This window comes from Schistocerca piceifrons, chromosome 1, assembly GCF_021461385.2.
Source record: "Schistocerca piceifrons isolate TAMUIC-IGC-003096 chromosome 1, iqSchPice1.1, whole genome shotgun sequence".
Classification (NCBI taxonomy): domain Eukaryota; kingdom Metazoa; phylum Arthropoda; class Insecta; order Orthoptera; family Acrididae; genus Schistocerca; species Schistocerca piceifrons.
In genome coordinates, this window is record NC_060138.1 from 371,752,794 (window position 1) to 371,769,319 (window position 16,526).

A 16,526-nucleotide genomic window follows, 5' to 3' on the forward strand; every position below is an offset into this window, starting at 1 on the left:
TTTCCGTTCCTCTGTATATTATTCTGGTCAGCAACTTGGATGTATGAGCTGTTAAGCCGATCGTGCGATAATTCTCGCACTCGTCAGCTCTTACCGTCTTCGGAAATGTGTGGATGATGTTTTTCCGAAAGTCAGATGGTATGTCGCCAGACTCATACATTCTGCACACCAACATGATTAGTCGTTTTGTTGCCACTTCCCTCAACGATTTTACAAATTCTAATGGAATGTTATCGATCCCTTCTATCGTATTTTATCTTAATTCCTCCAAAGCTCTTTTTAATTATAATATTGGTCCCCTATCTCTTCTAAATCGACTCCTGTTTCTTCTTCTACCACATCAGACAAATCTTCCCCTCATAGAGGCTTCCAATGTATTCTTTCCACCTATCCGATCTCTCATCTGCTTTTAACAGTGGAATTCTAGTTGCGCTCTTAATGTTATCACCCTTGCTTTTAATGTCACCTAAGGTTGTTTTGACTTTCCTGTATGCTGAGTCTATCCTTCCGAGAATCATTTCTTTTTCGACTTCTTCAAATTTTTCATGCAGCCATTTCATATTAGCTTCCCGGCACTTCCTATTTATTTTATTCCTCAGCGACTTGTATTTCTGTATTCCTGAGTATCCCGGAATATTTTTGTACATCGTTCTTTTATCGATCCATGGTTTCTTCGCAGCTACCTTCATTGTACCTATGTTTCTCATTCCAACTTCTGTGATGGCCCTTTTTAGAGAAGTCCATTCCTCTCAACAGTACTGACTACTGAGCTATTCGTTATTGCTGTGTGTATAGCCTTAGAGAACTTCAAGCGTATCTCGTCATTCCTTAGTACTTTCGTATCCCATTTCTTTGTGTATTGATTCTTCCTGACTAATATCTTAAACTTCAACCTACTTGTCATCACTACTATGTACTGATCTGAGTCTATACCTGCTCCTGGGTACGCTTCTCAGTCCAGTGTCTGATTTCGGAATCTCTGTCTAACCATGACGTAATCAATCTGAAATCTTCCCGTATCACGCGGCCTTTTCCAAGTAAATCTTTTTCTCTTGTGATTCTTGAACAGAGTATTCGCTTTTTAGCTGAAGTTTATTACAGAACTCACTTAATCTTTCTCCTCTCTCATTCCTTGACCCAAGCTCATATTCTCCTATAACTTTTTCTTCTACTGCTTCCCCTACATCTTCATTCCAGTCCCCCATGACTATTAGGTTTTCATCTGCCTTTACACACTGCATTACCCTTCCAATATCCTCATACACTTTCTCTGTTTTTTCATCTTCAGCTTGCGACGTCCGCATGTATACCTGAACTATCGTTGCTCTATCACTGAACTGTTTACAGTAACACACTCTCTGCCTTACCTTCCTATTCATAACGAATCCTCCACCGGTTAAAATGGTTCAAATGGCTCTGAGCACTATGGGACTTAACATCTATGGTCAGCAGTCCCCTAGAACTTAGAACTACTTAAACCTAACTAACCTAAGGACAGCACACAACACCCAGTCATCACGAGGCAGAGAAAATCCCCGACCCCGCCGGGAATCGAACCCGGGAACCCGGGTACTACACCGGCTATACCATCTTCTGCTGCTGTTGATATTACCCTATACTCATCTGACCAGAAATCCTTGACTTCTTTCCTCTCCACTTCACTGACCTCTTATGCCGGAAGTCTTCGGCCACCAATGGTGATTATTAATCAAAGTTTAAGCAGTGGCGGGATTCGAACCCGGGACTGAAGACGTTTTGATTATGAATCAAAGACGCCACCCCAAAACCACAGGTGTCCCTATATTTCTCCGTAAGAGCCCTAATTTCTCTTATTTCATCTTTGTATTCCTTACGTGAAGTGTACTTTTTCTGCAGTAGAATCGTTCTATAGTTAGCTTCAAATGCCCGTTCTCAAAATATTCTCAGTGGTGCTTCGCAAAAGAACGTCAACTTTCCTCCAGGGATACCCTCTAGCGTTCCCGGAGCATCTCCGCAACACTTGCTTGTTGATCAGACCTACCGGTAACAAATCTAGCTGTCCACCTCTGAACTGCTTCGATGGTGCGGATCCCAAATACTGGAACAATACTCAACAACGGTTGGCACTATTGTTCTATACGCGGTCTCCTTTACAAACGGCCGGCCGCAGTGGCCATGCGGTCCTAGGAGCTTCAGTCTGGAACCGCGCGACCGCTACGGTCGCAGGTTCGAATCCTGCCTTGAGCATGGATGTGTGTGATGTCCTTAGGTTAGTTAGGTTTAAGTAGTTCTAAGTTCTAGGGGACTGATGACCAAAGAAGTTACGTCCCATAGTGCTCAGAGCCATTTGAACCATTTTGAACCTTTACAAACGACCCACACTTTCCTAAAATTCTTCCAATAAACCGAAATCGACTATTTTCCTTCTCTACTACATTCCTTACACGCTCGTTCCATCTCAAATCACTTTGCAACGTTAAGATTCGATTGTGTCAAGCAGCACATTACAAATAATGTATTCGAACGTTACAGGATTGTTTTTCTAATTTTAGAGCAAATTTCCATTCATTAGAACAAACAGAAAATTTTCTAAGTCATCTTGTATCCTCCTGCAGTCACCCAACGATGACACTTACTCGTACACTACAGTATCATGAGCAAGCAGCCGTAGATTGCTCTTCACCCTACTTGTCAGATCATTTAAGTACATAGAAAATAACAACGGGTCTGTCACCCTTCCCTGTAGCACTCCTGACGATACCCTTACCTCTGATGAACACTCGCCGTTGAGGACAACCTACTGGGTTCTATTACGTGTCTTCGAGCCACTCATATATCTGGGTACCTGTTCCATGTGCTCGTATATTCGTTAACAGTCTGCATTGGATCAGCCTGTCAAACGCTTTTCGGAAATCTAGAAATATGGTATCTGCCTGTCCTTAATCCTTGTTACGCAGGATATAAAATGAGAATATTACAAGAGTTTCCCATGAGCGATGCTTTCTAAATCCGTGCTGATTCGTGAACATTAGCTTTTCCCTCTCAAGGAACTTCATTATATTCGAACTTAGAATTCTGCAGCAAACCGATGTTAAGGATACTGGTCTACAATTCTTACGATTTCGGTTTCATTTTATTTTATTTTTTCAGTCGCTTGGGACTTCGCAGTAGGCGAGAAATCCAAGCTACGTAAGGGGCCAGTGCCGTAGAGCACTCTTTGTAAAAGCGAAATGGGATTCCATACGCACCTGGTGATTTATTTGTTTTTAGCTCTTTCAGTAGCTTCTTAACGGCAGGTATACCTGTTACTACATCCTCCATACGGTCGTCTCCCGACTGTCAAACGTCGGTATGTTTGTACATTCCTGTGGGAATGATTTATTCAACGCTGAATTTAAAACTTCGGCATTAATTTTACTATCTTCTACAGCCATACGAGATTGGTCAACGACTGGATGAATATAATCCTTCGCAGTCAAAATATAATTTAACTCATTCCTCTCTCACCAGTTTCCAACTATAATCATCTTCATATACTGCAAGTTTGCTCTCAATCTCCTAGAACCCGCTTTCTGTTCACAGTCGTCTAGCAAATGATGTCCATGAGTTGACGCTGATGGTGCTGATCGTATTCTGAACAACTCGATATATTCAGTGTAGTCATATGTAACCAGATTACAATAAATAGCTGCGGAATCTGTGCTTTAACTACATCTGCATCGATTCCCTGCATATCACATACAAGTGCCTGGCAAAGCAGCCATCAAACACCTTCACAATAATTCTCTATTATTCCGATCTCGAACAGTGTGCGGAAGAAACGAGCACGTATATCTTTCCGTGCGATCTCTAACTTCCCTTATTTTGTTATGAAAATCATTTCTTCCTGTGCAGGTCGGCGACAACAAAGTATTTTCGCATTCGGAGGGGAAAGCAGAAGTGAGCAGATGATGCTTTGATTGAAGGATAGGGTTATCTAAAGATGACCACCAGTGGAAACGGGTAACACCAACAACTAAATGAGCAAAAATGCAATTATTGCTGCGAATACAATTTTTATTCATGAGGTATAAGTCTTCGAAATGGACCTGGATATATTACACATATGTCAGTTTTATGAGATAGGCTAACTGCGTTTTGTTTTGTCCCATAATAATAGGGACGTTACACCAAATTTTCCTTCCTTAGATTACGATAATAGTGCCTACCTCCCCCCCCCCCGAACCCCACCATCCCTTTCTCTGACATATATATACACAAAAAAATCATCCATAGACAGGAAAGTACCACAGCCAGTAATCGATGGACTTCAAAATATGGCTGGTGATTGGTAGTTAGATCATTATGGAGCAGTACGTAAACTGAGGCATCAATTTTATTTTACTCGATGGTCTGGTTAACGAACTCTTAAAACCTAGTGGCCTCTGTACTCCTTCTACACCTCCACTTACATAGGTAAGTCATTGGGGGGTGCCTACTACACATTTTGTTTTCCCACTTATTTCATTCAGTTATTTTCAAAAAATGACTCTGAGCACTATGGGACTTAACATCTGAGGTCATCAGTCCCCTAGAACTTAGAACTACTTAAACCTAACTAACCTAAGGACGTCACAGACATCCATGCCCGAGGCAGGATTCGAACCTGCGACCGCAGCGGTCGCGCGGTTCCAGACTGTAGCGCCTAGAACCGCTCGGCCATCCCAGCCAGCATTCAGTAATTTTGCTTCAGAGCCAAGATTGCGTTTTTCCGTTTGAGTGTTCAAGAATTTCCTGTTGTAATCAGCAGTGCGGTCCTCGCGTCATATATATTTAGGACCGTTACCTATAACTCTTCCCTAAACTAACGGTTGGAGAAGCAGTTTTTTTTATTTTTTATTTTTTTTACTAGGTTCCTCTACTAGCATAAGTCTAATGCTTCGGTAAAGCCTAAAAGACATGAAATGTGTTTTTCCCCTTACTTTGTGATCTCCATCAAGTGCAAATTTTTAATGCACTTAAAACGTAGGACCTGTTTTCTTCTTCATTATGTGCAAACTGGAAACGAACACTAAATCAGCCGATGACAATGAGTTGCTGATTGGCCTTTCTTTGCTGATCCATCAATCTGTAGAATGCGAAGAAGCAAAGGGAAGGAGGAAGGTTGGAGTCCAGCCAACGTCGATGTTATTAGAGACACCTCGAACGAAAGATGTAGTCTCCTGTTATCACTCACAGCGGCGGGCGAATAATACAGTAGCAAAAAAAGGCGACAGGTTGCAGAGTGAGGAGCTCAGTTTCTGACTGGCACACAGGCACGCAAGAGGGCCAGTCTGTAGTGGCTCTGCACCGCCTCTGCATTCAGGCTGCGAGAAGAGGAGGCAGAGCGATGTTTCTGATCATGACGGCTGTGGTCCAACGCTTCTATGAAATGAATTGGAGATTCTATGACAGTGTCCTGCGATAACAGCAGAAGATCCTCATAACTGTGGGATTCCCAACTACTAATTTGTTCGTACACAGCGTACGTTTAATCCTGCCATTATTGAGTACATCTGCAACCCCCTTCCTCTCCTCTCCCCGCCCCCGCTCCCCCATAAAATGTCTCTCTAAAATCAATCACCGTCACTGTGGTGCACAGAGGAGCGCTATATAATCCATGGAGCTGTATTAAAATGGGTAGGTATTCATATGATTAATGCTGTTGTTGCTTAAGTAATTGGAACGTGCGTTTTTCTGTCCCTTTACGCCTTCACTTTTTATTGACGTGAACGCTCATATATCAATTAAGTATTTTAATGTAATTCTATTAGAGAAACAAAAACAAATATTTTTAAAAGGGAAGTGCGCTTCTCTTAGAGTCGATTTTTACATTGTTTCCCGTGATCGCTTAAGTCAAATGGATGTTTATTCCGTACCTCATCCACGGGGCACTAAGGCGCTAGTCTTTCTACCTTCTTCGCTATATCTATGCATTCATTTTTTTCATCCTAAAGCCATAAGTCCCACTTACCGAATGAAAGAACATGACGTCAGTTAACGAGAGTCTCGAGCTGTTGTCGCAAGTGTGTCCCAGTAGAAAGCTGTGAGTGTAATTTGATGTATCACCGCCTCACTTCATTGCGTTGGCAGCCTAGCGGATCTTGACCGCTGAACTGAAGGTATGGTGTAATTCCGTAAACTGGCACCAACAAATTAAAGTTCTTCCTTCTGAATATTAAAAAAGACGTCATCGGAGGCTATACAGGTTCAGATAGGAGTTTCAAACTTAAAGCTCAGCAAGCTGAACTGTTCCTACGTAGCCACACAACGGTCGGCTCGTCACGTCCTAAGATAGCGGATACGCGCCGACGTGTATTACCGAGCTGTTAGCTTTATTTAGCACGAAGGTCATCACCATGTCAAATTTCAATCATCCTAATTTTCTCTTAAAATTATCTGTGTGCTTTGATTTTCCATGGCCCCTTTGTATCATAGCATAGGAGATACGAATTTGGTGGTTCTTTGGTCTAAGTTCACGATCTGATACTGTCGATTTATCCGTTTTCCCAGACGGCAATTGCTCTAGTGTTCCTTAATCCGGGTGTTTACGCTTCTCTTTGCATTTCCCGTGTCCACTGACCGCATGTGTGAAACATTTTATAATATTTCTGGTGTGACGAGGATTGTTCAAATAATCGCGCAAGTTGTGTGCCTTAGTGCTAAATAACACCGCCAACTGTTCCCCACTACAAGCTCCATAAAACGCTTCGGCACCATTCCTCGATGTTAGGTAGTAGTCTGATGACATCACAAGCCGACCGTTGCGTGGATCAGTACAACCAGTTCACATTCCTCAGCATGTTTAAATTTGAAACTGTTATCTGCCGGGTCTTTATAGCCTCTGATAATATCTTCAGTACTAGGAGGCGAAACGTTGGACAACAGGCACAGAAATACGTCTCAGACCACGGCCTAGTGCCGGCCGTGGTGGTCTAGCGGTTCTAGGCGCGCAGTCCGGAACCGCGCGACTGCTACGGTCGCAGGTTCGAATCCTGCCTCAGGCATGGATGTGTGTGATGTTCTTAGGTTAGTTAGGTTTAAGTAGTTCTAAGTTCTAGGGGACTGATGACCACAAATGTTAAGTCCCATAGTGCTCAGAGCCACCACGGCCTAGTGCCCAGTAGCAAGTATTAACCAAGGAAGCAGCCCCTTTTTTCTGGGCATATATAAAGGTAATTTTTCGCTAAAATCTCCTGGAATTCAAACCTTTATTACGACTCATCATGGAAGTCGTTTTTACTTGAAAGACATGCTATATCGGAGGGCGTGTTGAAAAGCAATGACTCCGAATTCTGTGTGTGAAAACTGTTAAAGCTTTTTAAACAAACCCTATTAACATTCTACATGTTTATTCTCCATGCCTAGGCGTATATATTTCTCAACATAGTCTCCCTGTCGATACCATCACTGTAGAATGTTTGAGATTTTTTGACGGAGCCACAACCTCACCTCTGCTTGCACCGCTTCATCAGTATCGAAGTGAAGTCCTCGAAGGTGTTCTTTAAGTATTAGATGAAAATCGGGTGGGTCAATTCGGCATTCTATGGAAGATCTCGATGACACTCAACCCAAGATGTTGGATTGTTGTAGATATTGCAGCGCTCGTGTGTGTTCTAGCATTGTCGTGCTGAAAGAGACTGTGCTGTCGAAATGATTACGGCACCGTGTTTCTCACGCACCGACATGGCTGCGTTACATACCGCCATCTTGCACGCTACGATTCGGAGCCCTCTAGCGGCAGAGGGCTGCAAATATGTAGGCACAAAGAATAAATACGTAGAATGTTAATAACGTTTGTTTTATTTAACCAGCTCTAAGGGTTTTCACAAAAAATTCGGAGGCATTACTCTTCTGCTCACCCTTGTGTAATTTAATTCGAATAGTGTTTCCATTTTGATTGAGGAGGGAGATGTGCTAGGGTAGTCCGTGCAGTGGTGTAAAACACTGTGCCAGGGTGGCGTAGTGGTTACGGCATCTGCCGAGTGAGCAATAGATCCGGGTTCGAATCGTGGCCTTGATACAGATTTTCATTCGTCGCTTCAGTCTGCATATTACATCATACATGTCTGAGACTTGAAAAAGTCTCTGGAACCATATAGTTTCATTTGAATATTTCTATATTCTGCGTCATCTGAAACACAAATCCCCTGAAAGTTTCTGTTCTCAGTAATGGCTTACAACGTAACGGGTGTCCACATAAGAAGAAAATCTGTCGATACACTGTACAGTAAAATGATTAAACGTATTCTACGGATCAGGGTGTAGCAATACAATGCACCGGATGTAGGTGCCCCGAAAACTATCACCATGCTATGATTTCGATCGCACCTAAGACTAATCAAAGTCGGATCAGACAATTTTGCAAAGAATAAATGTCTCTAATTTCTTATTTCTCTTATGCACCGTAATTAGATGAATTGTCTGACACAGTCCTACAGACGTCGTCGTTTCTGTCAACAACTGCGCGGAACATTCTTTTCTGAGCGCAAGAAAGCTGGTTGGCCTCCGCCATGAAAAAGACAACCTCGGGCTCTTATTGCTTCTCTTTCTTCCTTCCCGGAGTCGGTTGGAGGGTCTGAATCACAGCCGGGTGACACCTCCCCGTTAAGTCAGCGCTGACACTGCAACAGCAGGGGGCGCCGTTGTGTCCGGGTCCAAATATGTTCCGTGACTCACGGAGGCGCCCGTTGCCCACGTAAACTTACCCAGTCTCGCATACTGCAGTGAACAGCAGCCGTGATTCACTGCCGGGGCAGGGTGCGGCGGCGCTGCAACGCCACACTCGAGAAAGATTTCCTCCTGCACTTAAGAGAGCTGGTCGCTCCATGGCTATTGAGGGTTTACGCAACGGTCTTAAAAAAAGAGTGAACAGTAACGGAGTACGGAGGTCACCTAGTTTACGGAAGGAGAAATGACAACACTGTTATCAAATGTATGAGTTTCCTATTTCGGTTTGTTACACCATTCTCAAGTGACAACTTTTCCTGCCTCACTAAGAAGAGTGTCATTACATAACCATTTCATTTCAGTGGGCACTGTCTTTGTGTCAACCACTGTTACATATATCACATGCATAATAAGACGGAAGTTATTATTATTACTATTATTTGTAAGTAAGAGATTTCAGCTATCAGTCGTCCTTTTTAAATTTTTTTGTTAGCAGATCTAGATTTCAGCTAGAAAATAGCCATTCCCAATGCACTATCATTATTGATCAATGCTTGTAATGCCTGTTGTTCGGGCTTCATCCACAGGTCATTGAATACTACTCAATGTATTCAATGAACTGTGGATGAAGCCCGACCAACATTCGCGAGTCGCGTTTCGTGGTCGTTTTCGTTTGTTCTTGGTTTTTCCAGTGTTGATATTTTTGCGGTGAATATGTCGAACCGGTCGAACAGTATTCAATGCGTATTCGACAGAGCAGCGAGACGGCCAACGGCCTTTGAAATACAGGAATGGATATTTGGTGATTTGAAAGTACCGGAAAAAATACGTCGACACCTTTCAACTGGATTTTGTCTTATTCTCGTTATTCGCGAAATTTCTCGACCAAGAGAAATACGAAAAGTATGGCCTGGCACTCGCGGGCGAACATCCGTTCCGCTACTTCGATGGAACAGTCGGAACAGTGCATATAGTGCCATCTGGCTTTGGGATACGGACTGTGCGGGTATTTAACGTACCCCCTGAGTGTCCCAATGAAGTAATCGGCCGTGTCCTGTCGCGGTATGGCAAGATGCTTAGCATCACGAATGGAAAATGGGGCAGTGCCTACCGTTTCCAGGGCAACAGCGGAGTCCGTAGTGTTCGTATGGACCTCCGCCAGCACATACCGTCATATTTAAATATTGCGAGTACAAGGGCACAGGTTACCTACATAGGGCAACCACAGACATGCTCCCTCTGTCAATCTACGGAGCATCTACGCGTGGAATGCCCGCGCAGGCGCCCTGTGCAACTGCCGCGGGAACGCACTGAAGGTGACAACCTTGTGCCTCTTCTCAGCGAGATAGTGGCGGGTGCTGCCCACCGAACCGCTGAGAGAACTGACGAATCGACCCCGGGTCCGTCAGGAGAGGTGAAACCGGTACCTAGTGCATCTGTTGACAGCCCTATTGAGAGTGTCCCGGACCAGACGCCCGTAGTGGCAGTACCGCCGGCGGCGACTAGTGCGCCTGCTGTGGCCAGTGATGTTGTCACTGTAGAACAGATGGAGGTAGCTCTTCCTACCCCACCCCCACCGGCAGATGACGCTAAGTCCCCCTGGCGTCGTCATAGGCGCAAGAAGGCGAGCCAAGAACAGCAGGCGGAGGAGGAGGGCGTCATACGTCCCCTGCCTGAGAGCAGCAGTGAGGCTGAATTTCAGGCCTCATCAGTTACACGGTCTGTTTCAGCTGACCGCTCGGACGGTGTGCGGAAAACTGCTCGCCAATTAGAGGCACTCATTAGTTCATCACGAGATCGGGGAGCAGTCCCCGCAAAACGTAAAAATGAACAGGGCAGCGAACAGCCGCTGCAGCGCACTCACACCCTCTCACACACCGCTGCGACTGAGCCGTCTGCGCCGCCGATGGGGGAAGACTGAACTGGGCTGACGACGAAGACGACGAAATGCGAGATTGAGTGGGCTCGTTCCCACATGAGCTATCTGGTAATTGTGTTTAACATCCGGGGTGAAGCAGCACGGTTACAGTTTCGATATTTACGCACCTGCTTACATACGACCATGACCTCATCTGACGTTACTTTCTCTGTGTTGCTTTCTTATGCCTGCAATTGACCGTCAGCCGGGAGCCCTCTCCCTTTTAACAGTAAATATCAACTCCATCTCCAACCCAGTAAAACTACGCTCTCTGAAGGACTTTCTGCGCCTTGGTGCATTTGATGTGGTTTTTCTCCAGGAGGTTTGTGCCCCCTTTCTCTCTGACCTGGTTGGTTATGAGGCACTATATAACATCGACCCTGACGCCAGGCGGGGCACTGCTTTGCTATACAGATCAGAGTTAACTCCATCCGATGTTACAAAACTACCCAATGGTCGCGTTCTTGCATGTATCATTCGAGATGTATTTTTTATTAATGTCTATGCTCCTTCAGGATCTAATCACAGGCATGACAGAACAACATTTTTTACGTCAGCTATCACCCCTTTCTTGACAGCTCGTCGTCCTATCGTACTTGACGGAGATTTCAACTGTGTGGTAGCCGATGCTGATCAGGTCCCAACGCCTATGCGGTGTGAAGCACTCGCTTCACTCGTTCGGGCGGCTGACCTTAATGATACGTGGCGCCACTTTCATCCCGCCTACACACAATTTACTCACATATATCCCACTGGGGCAAGCCGTATTGACCGTGTTTATGTCTCTGCTGATCTGATTCCTACTCTCCGTGCCGTCCAAGTCATTCCCGTGGCCTTTAGTGACCACTGTGCATACTCTTGCTCCTTGCATATCACGGGTCCAACCCCGGTTCCTCGGGGCACCTATTGGAAGATGAATACACTTCATCTCCCAACGCCCGAACTTCGCACTCTTGTCACGAAAACATGGCGGGATTGCATCGCTACTGCTTCGAAGTACCCTACCACTGTGGTTTGGTGGCTCCGCTGTGCGAAGCAACGGCTGCGACGTGTTGTCCAGCAACATAGTCGCGAAGTCGCACACTGGAAGCGTAGCACATTAGACTTCTATCAACAATGTCTAAATGACGCACTAACCCTTCCTGCTGACAGGTATGATCAGCTACGCATGCCCCTCAACAAAATTAAAGCGACAATCCTTCGCTTCTCTCGGGAGAAGACCGAGGGGATGGTGGTGAGGTGCCGCTCCGCATCCCTGATTGAGGGCGAGAGGCCATCCATCTATCACCTTGCCTCTGAAAGGAATCATGCAAAGAAGAACACCATTCTACGCCTTAAAACAGACGATGTTACGTGCCTCACAGGCCATCGTGAAGTCCTCAAACACCTAACAGACCATTATACGCACCTCTTCCAAGATGTTGAGGTAGACGTCGCCGCCCAACGAGCACTTATCGGTGGGGTCCCAACTTCATTGGATCGTCGAGACCGCGACTGTTTAACCGAGCCACTCACACTCGCTGACCTCACATCTGTCCTCCGTGGCTGTCCGGGACAAAAATCACCTGGCCCCGACGGTCTCCCTTATGAATTCTACCAACAATTTTGGGACCTGATCGGAGACCGCTTCTGCAAAATGTGCAAGGAGATTTTTGCTGGTTGCGAACTACCCGCCGAATTTCTAGCTGGACGTATTGCGCTTATTCCAAAGGTCACAGGTCACTGTCGAGCTAAAGACCTGCGTCCTATCACAGTTCTTAACACTGATTGTAAGTTGGTGGCACGAAGCGTGGCCTCTCGTCTTAAACAGGTAATGAATAAGGTATTTTGCCCCACTCAGTCATGTGGCGTTTCGAATCGAACCATCTTCACCGCCGCTTCTATATACCGTGATGCTGTCTTACTCACCGCCGACACTCAAACCCCGGCTGCAATTCCTTCCCTAGATTTCGCCGGTGCCTTTGACAGGGTCTCCCACCCTTACCTGCTGGCCGTTATGTCGCGGATGGGTTTTGGGGAGCGCTTCATAGGAATCATCCGCAGCTTCTTGGATGGAGCAAATTCCACAATCGTTGTGAACGGCTGCCGATCACGACCTATTCCCATCAGACGATCAGTTCGACAAGGGTGTCCCTTGTCAATGTATTTGTTCGCTTTAGCGCTGGACCCCATGCTGCGTGACATCGGACGGATGGTCGATGGTGTCGCTCTCCCAGGCGTCACCTTCCGAAGTGCGGCATACGCGGATGATGTCGGTGTGTTCGTCGCAAACGCTAGGGACATCGATTCAGTTCGCCGAGTTCTCAACGTTTATGAACGAGCATCCGGTGCCATGTTAAATTCCGACAAAACGGTGCTGATCCCGCTAGGACACCGATCATTGACCATCGAACGCCCATGGTACCGAGTTGTGGGAGAACAACGTATCTTGGGCCTTGAGGTGACTGCCTGTCCGCAGCGCATGTTAACACTCACGTGGAGGCGGCTTCTCACGCGCATCAGAGGACTTTGCGTGAGTCACGCTGATCGACGACTCGACCTCCATCAACGAATCCAACTGATTAATACTTACATCCTATCACGGGCATGGTATGTAGCACAACTCCTTACGCTACCGAAACAAACCGGCAGAGCCATCTCACAAACAGTATATTGGCTCTTGTGGCGGCATGCACTGTTCAAAGTTGATGCACAGACTTGTACACTGCCAAAGGTCGATGGTGGCCTTGGACTCATTGACTTTCCCCGCAAATGTGCGGCCCTCCTGATTCACCGTATCGCCACTTTGCTTGAAACTACCGAGCGAGGTGGCGCAGTGGTTAGCACACTGGACTCGCATTCGGGAGGACGACGGTTCAATCCCGTCTCCAGCCATCCTGATTTAGGTTTTCCGTGATTTCCCTAAATCGTTTCAGGCAAATGCCGGGATGGTTCCTTTCAAAGGGCACGGCCGATTTCCTTCCCCATCCTTCCCTAACCCGAGCTCACGCTCCGTCTCTAATGACCTCGTTGTCGACGGGACGTTAAACAACACTAACCTAACCTAACTTTGCTTGAAACTGAACCAGGTGGGACAACAGCGGTTCTTTTCGACCGTTATCGCCCACAATCGTCGCGTGCACCAGTATGTTTGACACATATCCCGTTCCGGATGACGACAGTCAAGGACTATTACCTTAATCAAAGTTACGTCATAACAGTGGCCACTGGCAAGGCACGCACGTCGAAGCGCCTTTACCAGGCACTTCGAGGCCAGCCCACACCACATAAATTAGAGGACAGACGACCGTCGGTCATCTGGCACCAAGCTTGGGCTAATATCAACAACCCAGCCCTTCCCAGGGAAGTTTCAGCGCTATGGTATCGTGTCGTAAACAATTTAATACCCACTAATCATCACCTGGCGGCCATCCGCCTACGGCCCTCGGCTGCTTGCGGCCGATGTGGTGACGTAGACACCAGAGAGCATCGTCTCTTATGCCCTCACGTCACAGAAGTGTGGGACCTTGCACGTGTGCTATTAGCGCTGATCGGTGGGACGACACTAGACAATGTGTCAATCGACTGGTTCCTTACCCCTGATATTCAGACCAACCCCCGAACACGACGTAATGCAATGGTGTGGCTCTTGGGCCACACCATTTTCACGATCTATGACCTTTCCCTCACCGATGCTGTCTCTTTCATGGACTACCTGTGGAGCCAGCATCACCTGGCGGAATCTGACCGGAAATATACCATTACTTTTGCAAGATTTCTGAAAGTTGCAATGGTTCATGGTTATCAAAAGGTGTTCCGGGTTGACTAAGGCACCCCGTCCAGGAATTGCCTGAGTTTACCCTTGGATCCTTGTCACTCGGACTTTCAAACTACCCTTGACTTGCCTATACCCAAGATTTGACATTGGCCTTCTGGGCATCACTAGAGTAGACGTTTCTATGATACTGATAATATGGCAATTGGTAACATGGGAATTGTGTCAACCTTGTATGAAAAATTATTGGAAAATTAGAAAACACGTAATATATCTTAGAGGATTATTACTTCGTTAATTCCATGGGCGATGGAATTATCTCGCCAATTTCGTTTTCATTTGTGTGTGCTGCCGTCCCCGTTTTTAATTTGCCTTCATTTCTGTCTTTATTTATTTCTTCCCTTTTAGTTTCTAAACTCATCACTTGCTTCACACCTGCAGAGAGAGGTGTATTTCTGAGTAGTGTGTCGTCGCCCCCTGAGGTATAGCAGAGTATGCCTCCGCTTATATTTTCGGTTTATGGCAATGAGTCTTGCTACTAACAGCACCATGCTTTACGTGCTGCGTCGACACTAGAGGATGGCGGCAATTTTGGAGAGGAAAAGGTAGGGCTATAGGGGAGGAAGGAGGCCCAATAAAAAAAAAAGAAAAAAACGAAAAAAACATGCATTACAGGCATTGATTAAAAATGACAGTGCATTGAGAATGGCTAGTTTCCAGCTGACATCTAGTTCTGTCAATAAAAAAATTTAAAAAGGACGACTGATAGCTGCAATCTTTTATTTACAAGTCAGTATAACAGTCACTGAGTGCAACAGCCTTCTGAATGGAAGGTAACCTGGTTATTATTGTTATTATTTGAGAATAAGCCAATTAAGACTACGCAAAGTACACGGTGTGGAAAATGAAAGTGGCCCAGACGAGTGGATACGACTGGATGTGAATGGCCGCATTAAAGGAGAAGCAAGAGACCTACAGTTTCTTCCAACAAGATGGAGCAACTGCCCGTACACCGGGCCGAACCTAGGAGCACAATTAGTCTTTACCCCTGACAGAGCTGTTAAGTCTGTTCGCGGCCCTAGCTGGCCACCCAGGTCACCTGATCTGTCAGTGTGCGATTACTTTGTGTGGGGAGCCCTCGAGTCTAAGGTGATCACAACAACCGTAATAGTCTTCAAGAACTGCAGCAGAACATTTCGGTAGACACTACAGCAATTCCAGCAGTCCAGCTTCGACCCGCCTTCAGAAACTTGCTCACCGGGGCTCAAAGTGCCACAAGATGAATGGTGATCACTTTCAACATGTGTTATAGTCAGACTAGTACTGTATTTTCTTTCCTCTGCTGTGTTCTCTTCGAACTCTGTTCTCCGGGCCACTTTTATTTGCTCCATCATGTACTTAGAGACACGCATTTGTCTCCATTTCTGTCATTTGTTTCATTCTCTACCTGTTGGCTTTCTTTCTCTCTTCAGGCCACGTTGTTACAGCCTGTTTCGATTAGATTTTTCCTCTTGGTCAAGTTACTGTTTATGAATTTCAGATTTGTGAATTTCGGACATCAACATTTCCAGGTTTTCGACGTCATGTGTTGTAGTTCCAGCCAACCTACGATCAGTCACCATGACTTGCATTGAAGGTACCTACTCAACAACTGAAAGTCATCTGCAAGGAACCGATTAAAAATTTTGTGACCGATGTTGCCCTTGAATTTCAGGTAAGTTTCGATCTCGCCAATCAATTTCTTTGTGTTCGTTTCGGTTAATGTCAAAGAACTGGACTATTTGTTTTGTAAATCTGCCGGAGTTCGTTCTTTTAATGTGACCATAGATTCTTTACCTGTGGCTTCTAATGTCGCAATAGATAACTGCAGCTTATTTGATTTCCTATTTGCTTCTGACTCGGTCTTCTACGTGTACTTGTTCTGGAGCTAGAATATTTCCTATGACGTGGCGTTCCTTTTTCTCAACGTTGTCAGTATATATATTCCTGTAAGAAATTAGTGTATCTGAGCCGTACTATACTATAACGTCGTAATTTTGTGTACTTGGAGATACATTATTATTATTATTATTGTTATTATTATTTTTATCGCCATTACTATTATTATCATCATTATCAGTACTGTACTTAGCCAGAATTAAATATTGTGTCTGCAGCGCAGTGTGACCTGATATGAGACTTCCTGGC